This window comes from Sinocyclocheilus anshuiensis, unplaced genomic scaffold (assembly GCF_001515605.1).
Source record: "Sinocyclocheilus anshuiensis isolate Anshui unplaced genomic scaffold, SAMN03320099.WGS_v1.1 scaffold1708, whole genome shotgun sequence".
Classification (NCBI taxonomy): Eukaryota; Metazoa; Chordata; class Actinopteri; order Cypriniformes; family Cyprinidae; genus Sinocyclocheilus; species Sinocyclocheilus anshuiensis.
In genome coordinates this window covers 38,631-46,356 of record NW_015558663.1, presented here as the reverse complement: position 1 = coordinate 46,356, position 7,726 = coordinate 38,631, and positions in this window count along the sequence as shown.

Below are 7,726 nucleotides of genomic sequence, written 5' to 3'. Positions count from 1 at the left end.
CGTGGGTGCTATGCAATTTCTAGGGTGTTATGGGTGGTTGCCAGGGTGTTGCTATACAGTATGTGTTCTTAATTGTTTTAAGTGTTTTTAGCACATTGCTATGCAATTGCTAAGGTGGGTGCCAGAGCAATACTTTATTTCTGAAGTGTTTGGAGTGTTTTTGTTCATTTGTAGATGTCAGTTTTGTACCTTTTTTAGTTTGTTGCTATGTGGTTGCTTACTGGCCAGCTCAAGACAGTTCACCCGAAAGTAAAGTCTGTATAATGGTCTCTATATGGTTCAAGTCTCTTCTTTAGTGTATAAAACTGTCTCATATATCTTACATCCAGCAGTCTGACGTCTTAACTTATAGTCTGTGGTATCATTCATATCTGTAGCACAAGCGATGATGGGTGAATTGTGTGTGAATATGTGAAGTTTAATACTTAGGGTTAGAGGTTTGTTGTCACTTGCCTTTCCACTAACAAGGCAGAGAGAACAGATGCAGCTCTGCAGTTGGCTGAGAATAACAAAACAACACACTGTCACAGCAGAACGACTGTTATGAGGTAGGCAATGGAAAAAAATATGGTGTCCTCAACTTAAACTCGTCGTCAGGTTCAGTGAGCACCGCGCTGTCACTAACAAAGAGTGAGATAGATGTGCTCAAATAAATACCCCAAACTCACATAGATGGAGAGGTGAAAAGCGAAAGAGAGAGAAACTGCTTTTGAATTTCAACAGAATGGCTGCGAAGATTACCTGTCCTTTCTTTGGCTATATCTTCTTTTTATTGTGTGCTGACAGTGAAGCTGCATTCAAACGCACAAGTCCCTACATAGTGTTCGCATACTCAGCAGGGGATTTCTGTAAGAGTACATATCACATATCACTAAATTTGATAATTCATACTTCCATAGCCTACTTAAATAAAGTGTTCATGAGTATAAAACCAGAAGGTGCACCAGATATGAGTCATTATCACAACCATGCTTTGAAGTAGTTCAGAAGACTTATACATAATATAAATTAACCAAGTCACATTTCCTTCATGTACCCAACACAGGATATATGATTTAATAATTAAATATGATTATACATATTAATGATATTAAATATGAATAAATATTAATCATTATAAATAGTAGTATCTTTATGGGTTGTTGACATGATTATAATTAGTATGGTCATTATTTTAAATGCAGTAAATGGTTAAATGTTTCTTTGTCCTGTCCTACATGGACCCGTTGTTATAAAAGCTGCCGTGTTATATATATATATATATATATGTATGTGTGTGTGTGTGTGAGCATGTTTATGTGGTTTATGAGGACACACATTTGTATAATAACATGGGTATGACATAGGTATTACAACGAGAAGGTGATTTATGAGGACATTTTCAGTGTCCCCGTAATTCAAAAGGCTTATAAATAATTCAGAATGAGTTTTTTTTTAAATCTAAAAATGCAGAAAGTTTCCTGTGAGGGGTAGGTTTAATTCATACGTGTGTGTGTGTGTATATGTGTGTGTGTATATATGTGTATATGTGTGTGTGTATATTTATTTATTTATTTATTTATTTCAGAAAACTTGTACTGTTATAAATTATCATGAAAATAAGTATAAAATGATATACTTTGTATGTACACACACACACACACACACACACACACGAGTTCTACATATAAATACACATAAAATAATAACTATTATTTTGATAAATAGTTATATTAATAATAGTTATTATTATTACATAGTATTACTTATTAATATTGGTGTTGTTGAAGTGTATTCAAGTATATATGGAAGTATTATTTTTAATATACACTAATGATAATAATAATAATATAATAATAAATACAACAACTTATTAGTATTAGTATTATTATTATTAGTAGTAGTAGTATTAGTATTATTAATTGTTATTGTAGTAGTTATTATTTATGTATTAATACCATATATACATGAATATTAAACTGATAATAATAATTGTTTTGTTGTTATTAATATTATTATTTCTTCTCGTATTCAAGTATATCATGTGTGTATATATATTCAATATATACTTGAATACAATAACAGCAAAAACTTTATTAATAATAATAATTGTAATTATTATTATTGTTTTCATATATAATAAGCCTTATAGTATATGAACTATATAATCTAATATATTTGTATTATTAATATTTAATTATGAAATCATACCTTGTGATTGGTAATATGAAAATGTGACTCATGCACAGCTGCTGAATAAACACTCCTAAGATGTCTAAAGTAAATGGAAAGTCCAAAGCAACTTTTGTAGCACCGGAATGGTGTTAAATTTGCTTGTCCTTTATCTGTGCACTTCTTTTCAATTGAACTGCCCCTTGTTTTTAACTTAACTGTTAACTGAGTGATTCGATATAGGCTGAGCATCTGTGGAGATGTTTCTGTGGAGACCTGGGCGATGAACTACCAGTCATGGTTTGTGAGTCGTGACCTCTGTGTGACCCCGTCAGAGAGTAGATCAGACCCATTAATGCATAAGAGACAGTTGTTCAAAGCAGTTGTTCACACACTTGAGCTCTCCTCTGAGTGCTTATTCTGTAAATGAAAAATACCATTTTCTCTCAGTGCATTCACTTTGCCTTCACTCTCTGATTATTTAATTCATTCAGTCTGTCAACCAGCAGCTTTACTGGACAGACAGTGTTTTGATAACCAGACATAAGTATGTGTTGCTGTGACAGTTGTTATTTCCAGCCGTGACATTTTGTTCTTGTAAAGAGTGAACATGGGCAAATATAACTGCCATACAAAATGTATGAAAAGCGATTTAAAAGCCGGTGTACCTTGAAGGATAAAGCCGAGTTAATTTTTTCACAAGCGTTCCTGAGGGAGATGACAGGCAGTGTGAGCAAACGGCAGCTAAATACAGACGCGGCTTCTGTTTGAGGACTCTCAAATCTCTTTCTTTTAGGCTTGTTGCTCTGATTGTTCTCTCTCTCTCTAAGCAGTAGTTGACCTCTGATGGAGAAAGATCTTGTGCAGTTTGTGATATTTTTAACATTAGGGAGGTTGAACTTGCCTACATTCTGACCGCTGTGTTTTGTGAAGTATAAAATGTGCATTATAATAGTATGTTGTACTTTTTTTGTGAAATATTATGCTAACTTAAAATAGCTGTTGTCTATTTGAATATATTTAAAAATGTAATTTAGTCCTGTGACCAAAGCTGAATCATTACTCCAGTCTTTAGTGTCACATGATCCTTCAGAAATCATTCTGATTTGCTGCTCAAGAAACATTTATTAATATTGTCAACGTTGAAAACAGTTGTGCTGCTTAATATTTTTGTGGAAATGGTGTTACCTATTTTTTTCAGGATCATTTATTTGAAATAAAAATCGTTTGTAACATTATACGTCTTCATTTTTCACTTTTGATCACTTTAATGCATCATTGCTGAATAAAAGGTGATTCATTCAAAAATAAGTCAATACATAAAACAAAAAAAATAATCAATTTGATTCAGTTGAATAAATGATTCAATAATTCACTCAAAATGGCAATGGCTTGTTTGGTTACAGAATGAACCAGTGTTTTTTTTAACGAATCGATTCGGTTGAGCGAATGACTCACTCAGAAAGAACGAACCCTGGTTTCATTCATGAATTAATCATTATTTCTGAACAAAGCAATTTGGTTGAGTGAATAATACAATGCTTTAATCATAAAGACAGTCCTGAAAGAACAAATCGTTTAAGTGAAAGTCGCTTGTTACCACCCACTAGTGGAACAATGTAACTTGTGGAAAGACTCGATGTAAAATCCCCAGCACTAATACACAGACTGACAGTCTGGCAGCAGATTTTGAACTGTGTTCCATTCAGCTTCATCTTCCTACTTGGAAAAGCCAAAAGAACATAATTTGAAGTCTGTTTTCTAACTTGGAAAATTGAGCTGAAATCCAAAATGATACTGGTAAACATTGCAAATAAAATGAGTTTCTGTTACATGATAACATCTTTGCCATGTAGAGTTGTACCCCCTCAGCTGAGGAACTGTCTTTGGTATTCTAAAGGAAAGTTCTAGATGTGACAAACATTGGCAGAGGAGTGTTTCTCAGTAACACGTGAGTTAACACAACTGATAGCACACACACACGTGAGACCTTGTGTGTCCCCTAGTTTGCGACTCGCCGTGAAACTCTATCCTGCTGATGAAAGGCTGACCACATGGATTCTGACAGTGCTTTTTGATGACCGCGTTCGGTCTGTGTCCTGGTGGGTTTAAATGAAAGCTCTCGGTTACTGCACACAGACATGCAGTACAGAGCTGTTGCTTTCAGTCTTTTTGAGGGAACACTTATTCACTGAAAGTGTTGGTAAACCCGTTTATTTCAAGTTTGTCTCTTATGGGCTTGTAAAAAAGCTTCAATAGGTTGGTTCGTGGCTCCGAAGAGGTTTTGAAAATGTTATTTATCTTAAAAAATACAAAAATAAAAAATAAAAATAATTGATTATTGTATATTTTGTTTAGTTAAAATATAAACAAAATGTTTATATTTTATACAAAATTTACAATATAATAATATACGATTGATTTAGCCTAATATTAATTTATATGAATAATATCGTGTGTGTGTGTGTGTGTGTGTGTGTATATGGTCTATAAATAATCTACAAATATAGATATGTTTATTTTCGATGTCATATTTGTTGCCTTGAGTTGTTTTGTTTGTTATTTTAAGGGAAACTATGGATGTTTAAGAACATTTTATTTCAGGAAAGTCCATTTGCTCTCCATTTAATCTCACAAACAAATGAGATAATATCTTAATATAGCAAATGGAATAGGAAAATAAAGTCCAAAGAAAGTAAGTTTAAACAAAGTTCTGTTCTTGATTCACTTACTTTTAGTTTGTAAAGCGCTGGCATCTTGACCTGGTTTGACAGGCGTGAGGTTTGACGGCTCACACACTAGTCACGATCCCTCTGGAAACAAAAGGAATATACAATGATCTGCCATATGAACAGCAGAGAGGGGAAGGGAGACATGGAACTTATTTTATATTCTTCTAGTGTTTCTCTGAACCATTTGCACATGTATCACTATTCCTTGATTTTCTGTTCTCCTGTTCTAGAGATCTGCACCGGCATTAAAATGAATTACAACCGCGAAACCCAAAGTTAGCCTCTGAAAAACTGACCCGAAACTCACTCCAAACTTTTATTAAATTCAATAATAAGAAATACAAATGTAAAAATAATTTGTAGAATTGCAAAAATAGCTTTTAAAAATATAATACAACAGAGAGGGGAAGGGAGACATGGAACTTATTTTATATTCTTCTAGTGTTTCTCTGAACCATTTGCACATGTATCACTATTCCTTGATTTTCTGTTCTCCTGTTCTAGAGATCTGCACCGGCATTAAAATGAATTACAACCGCGAAACCCAAAGTTAGCCTCTGAAAAACTGACCCGAAACTCACTCCAAACTTTTATTAAATTCAATAATAAGAAATACAAATTTAAAAATAATTTTTAGAATTGCAAAAATAGCTTTTAAAAATATAATACAATTAAAACATTAATTATTATATTAATCATTGTATTCATATTATTGTAATTCATATTAGCATGATTAATATAACTTATAATGTATAATATAATAATTAATATACTAATAATGTAAAACAATTTTACTACAAATATATAAAAATATATTTTTTGCACTGCCAACTGCCAGTTTATTTTATATTTTATACAATAACAATATGTAATTAATATTATACGATATAATTTCTCATGTCTACTTTAATATTTTAATAATAGTAAAATAAATTGATGTTAATATGAATCATTTAATATTACTTTAATTATATTATAATTATAACAACATTTATTTATTTATTTGCAATTTCAAAAGTAATGCACTTCACATTCAGACACAAAGCATTAGAAAAAAAAACAGAACTTACAGTGGATTAAAAAAAAATAATAATTTACCTTTTTAAAAATAAAAAGGTAAATTGTAAAAATATTATAATAAATTGGAAGTAGAAAATAATTCCGAGTTGTTTGTGGTCCTCCTTGTGGACCTCGACAGTCCTGTGGTGAATAGCACAGACTCCTGCCATGCACAGCATGCTGGGAGCCATAATTATAATGTCTAAATTCAATGATCCCACTTACAGAAACTTCTCCCAATTCCATTTCCTGTATAATTTCAAGTTTGCTTTGTCAGTTCGCCAATAAGCAACATGTTGGGACCGATATCCCAGGAGCTTTTTTGAAAAGCTGTCACCTGTGTTTTTCTTTGCTAGTTGTGTTCATTTCATTTTACACTTCTGAAACTGTCAGCCTCAGCGCATGGTTGGGGCGGCGGCATCGGGTAGCTATTGTTTCTGGTGTTGTAAGTTTGAATTTATTCACTTTGGTGTGTCCCCGCACCGAGATGTGACATTTCACCGCTGTATTTTTAGACAGTTCATCCCTCATTGCCAAGTCTGGAGCCTAGAGAGGCGAAATATGTGTTGTGATTAGAATTCGGGCTTTCGGCTTAATTCAGATGCATTTGCTGAAGGAAAGAACAGTGCCTGCGGGGCAGAAAATGAATGGTGTTAAAGTTTAGTTGAGTTAGGTGTTAGGGTTTGCTTCTGTGTAAACACAGCACCAGAGCCACCTTACTCTTTGCCATTGTCTTAGTATCTTGTTTTAAACCGATAACATGTCACCTTTGCAGACATAAAAACAATCTAAATTATTCATACAGTACTTTTCAAAAGTTTGGAAACATGATTTTTAAATGTAAGTCTAAACATTTAAACGTCGTTTTAAATGTCTCTTACGTTCACCAAGGCTGCATTGATGTGCTCAAAACAAAAAAGCGAATAATGTGAAAGAGTATTGCAGTTTCTCTTAGAATTATTTCTGAAGGATCATGTGACACTGAAGACTGGAGTAACGAAGCTGAAAATTCAGCAATGAATGATTTTTCAAAATACATTCAAATAGAATACTTACAATAGTATTCTCACAACAGAAAAAATATTGCAAAATATCCTGATTTGTTTTCATCAATGTCTTCAGAAATGACAAAAAACACTATAAAGGGAATTCATACAAAACATTTGCTATATTCTGAATCTTTTGAAGTAATATGATAACCATGTGTGAGGAACAGATCAAAAGTTACAGCATTTGCTGAAAATCTTTCTCATCTGCTGTTGATCTCATTTACACTCCTTTTAAAGGGGTCATATCATGCTGCTAAAAAGAACATTATTTTATGTATTTGGTGTAATGAAATGTGTTTATGCGGTTTAAGATTCAAAAGACACATTATTTTCCACATACTGTACATTATTGTTTCTCCTCTATGCCCCGCCTTTCTGAAACGCGTCGATTTTTACAAAGCTCATCGGTCTAAAAAGCGAGGTGTGCTCTGATTGGCCAGCTATCCAGTGCGTTGTGATAGAAAGCTCGAAGTTGAAGTATTTCCTCAGCGACCAGCACAGATCAGCTCCAGGCATGACGAAGCGATATCGTCCTCTTTTGGAAGGCCAAACAAAGTAGTTTCACTTTCACAACAAAACACACAGCGTCTTCACGACATGGCGCCGGCGGCAACAACAATACTACAGCGAGAATAAAAGTTACGCCTTCTTTCTTTGCGTGAACATTTGGGCGGCGTTATGCAAATCTTCCCACATAGTGACGTAGACATGTGGGGGAGTGTTAGAACGAGCCGT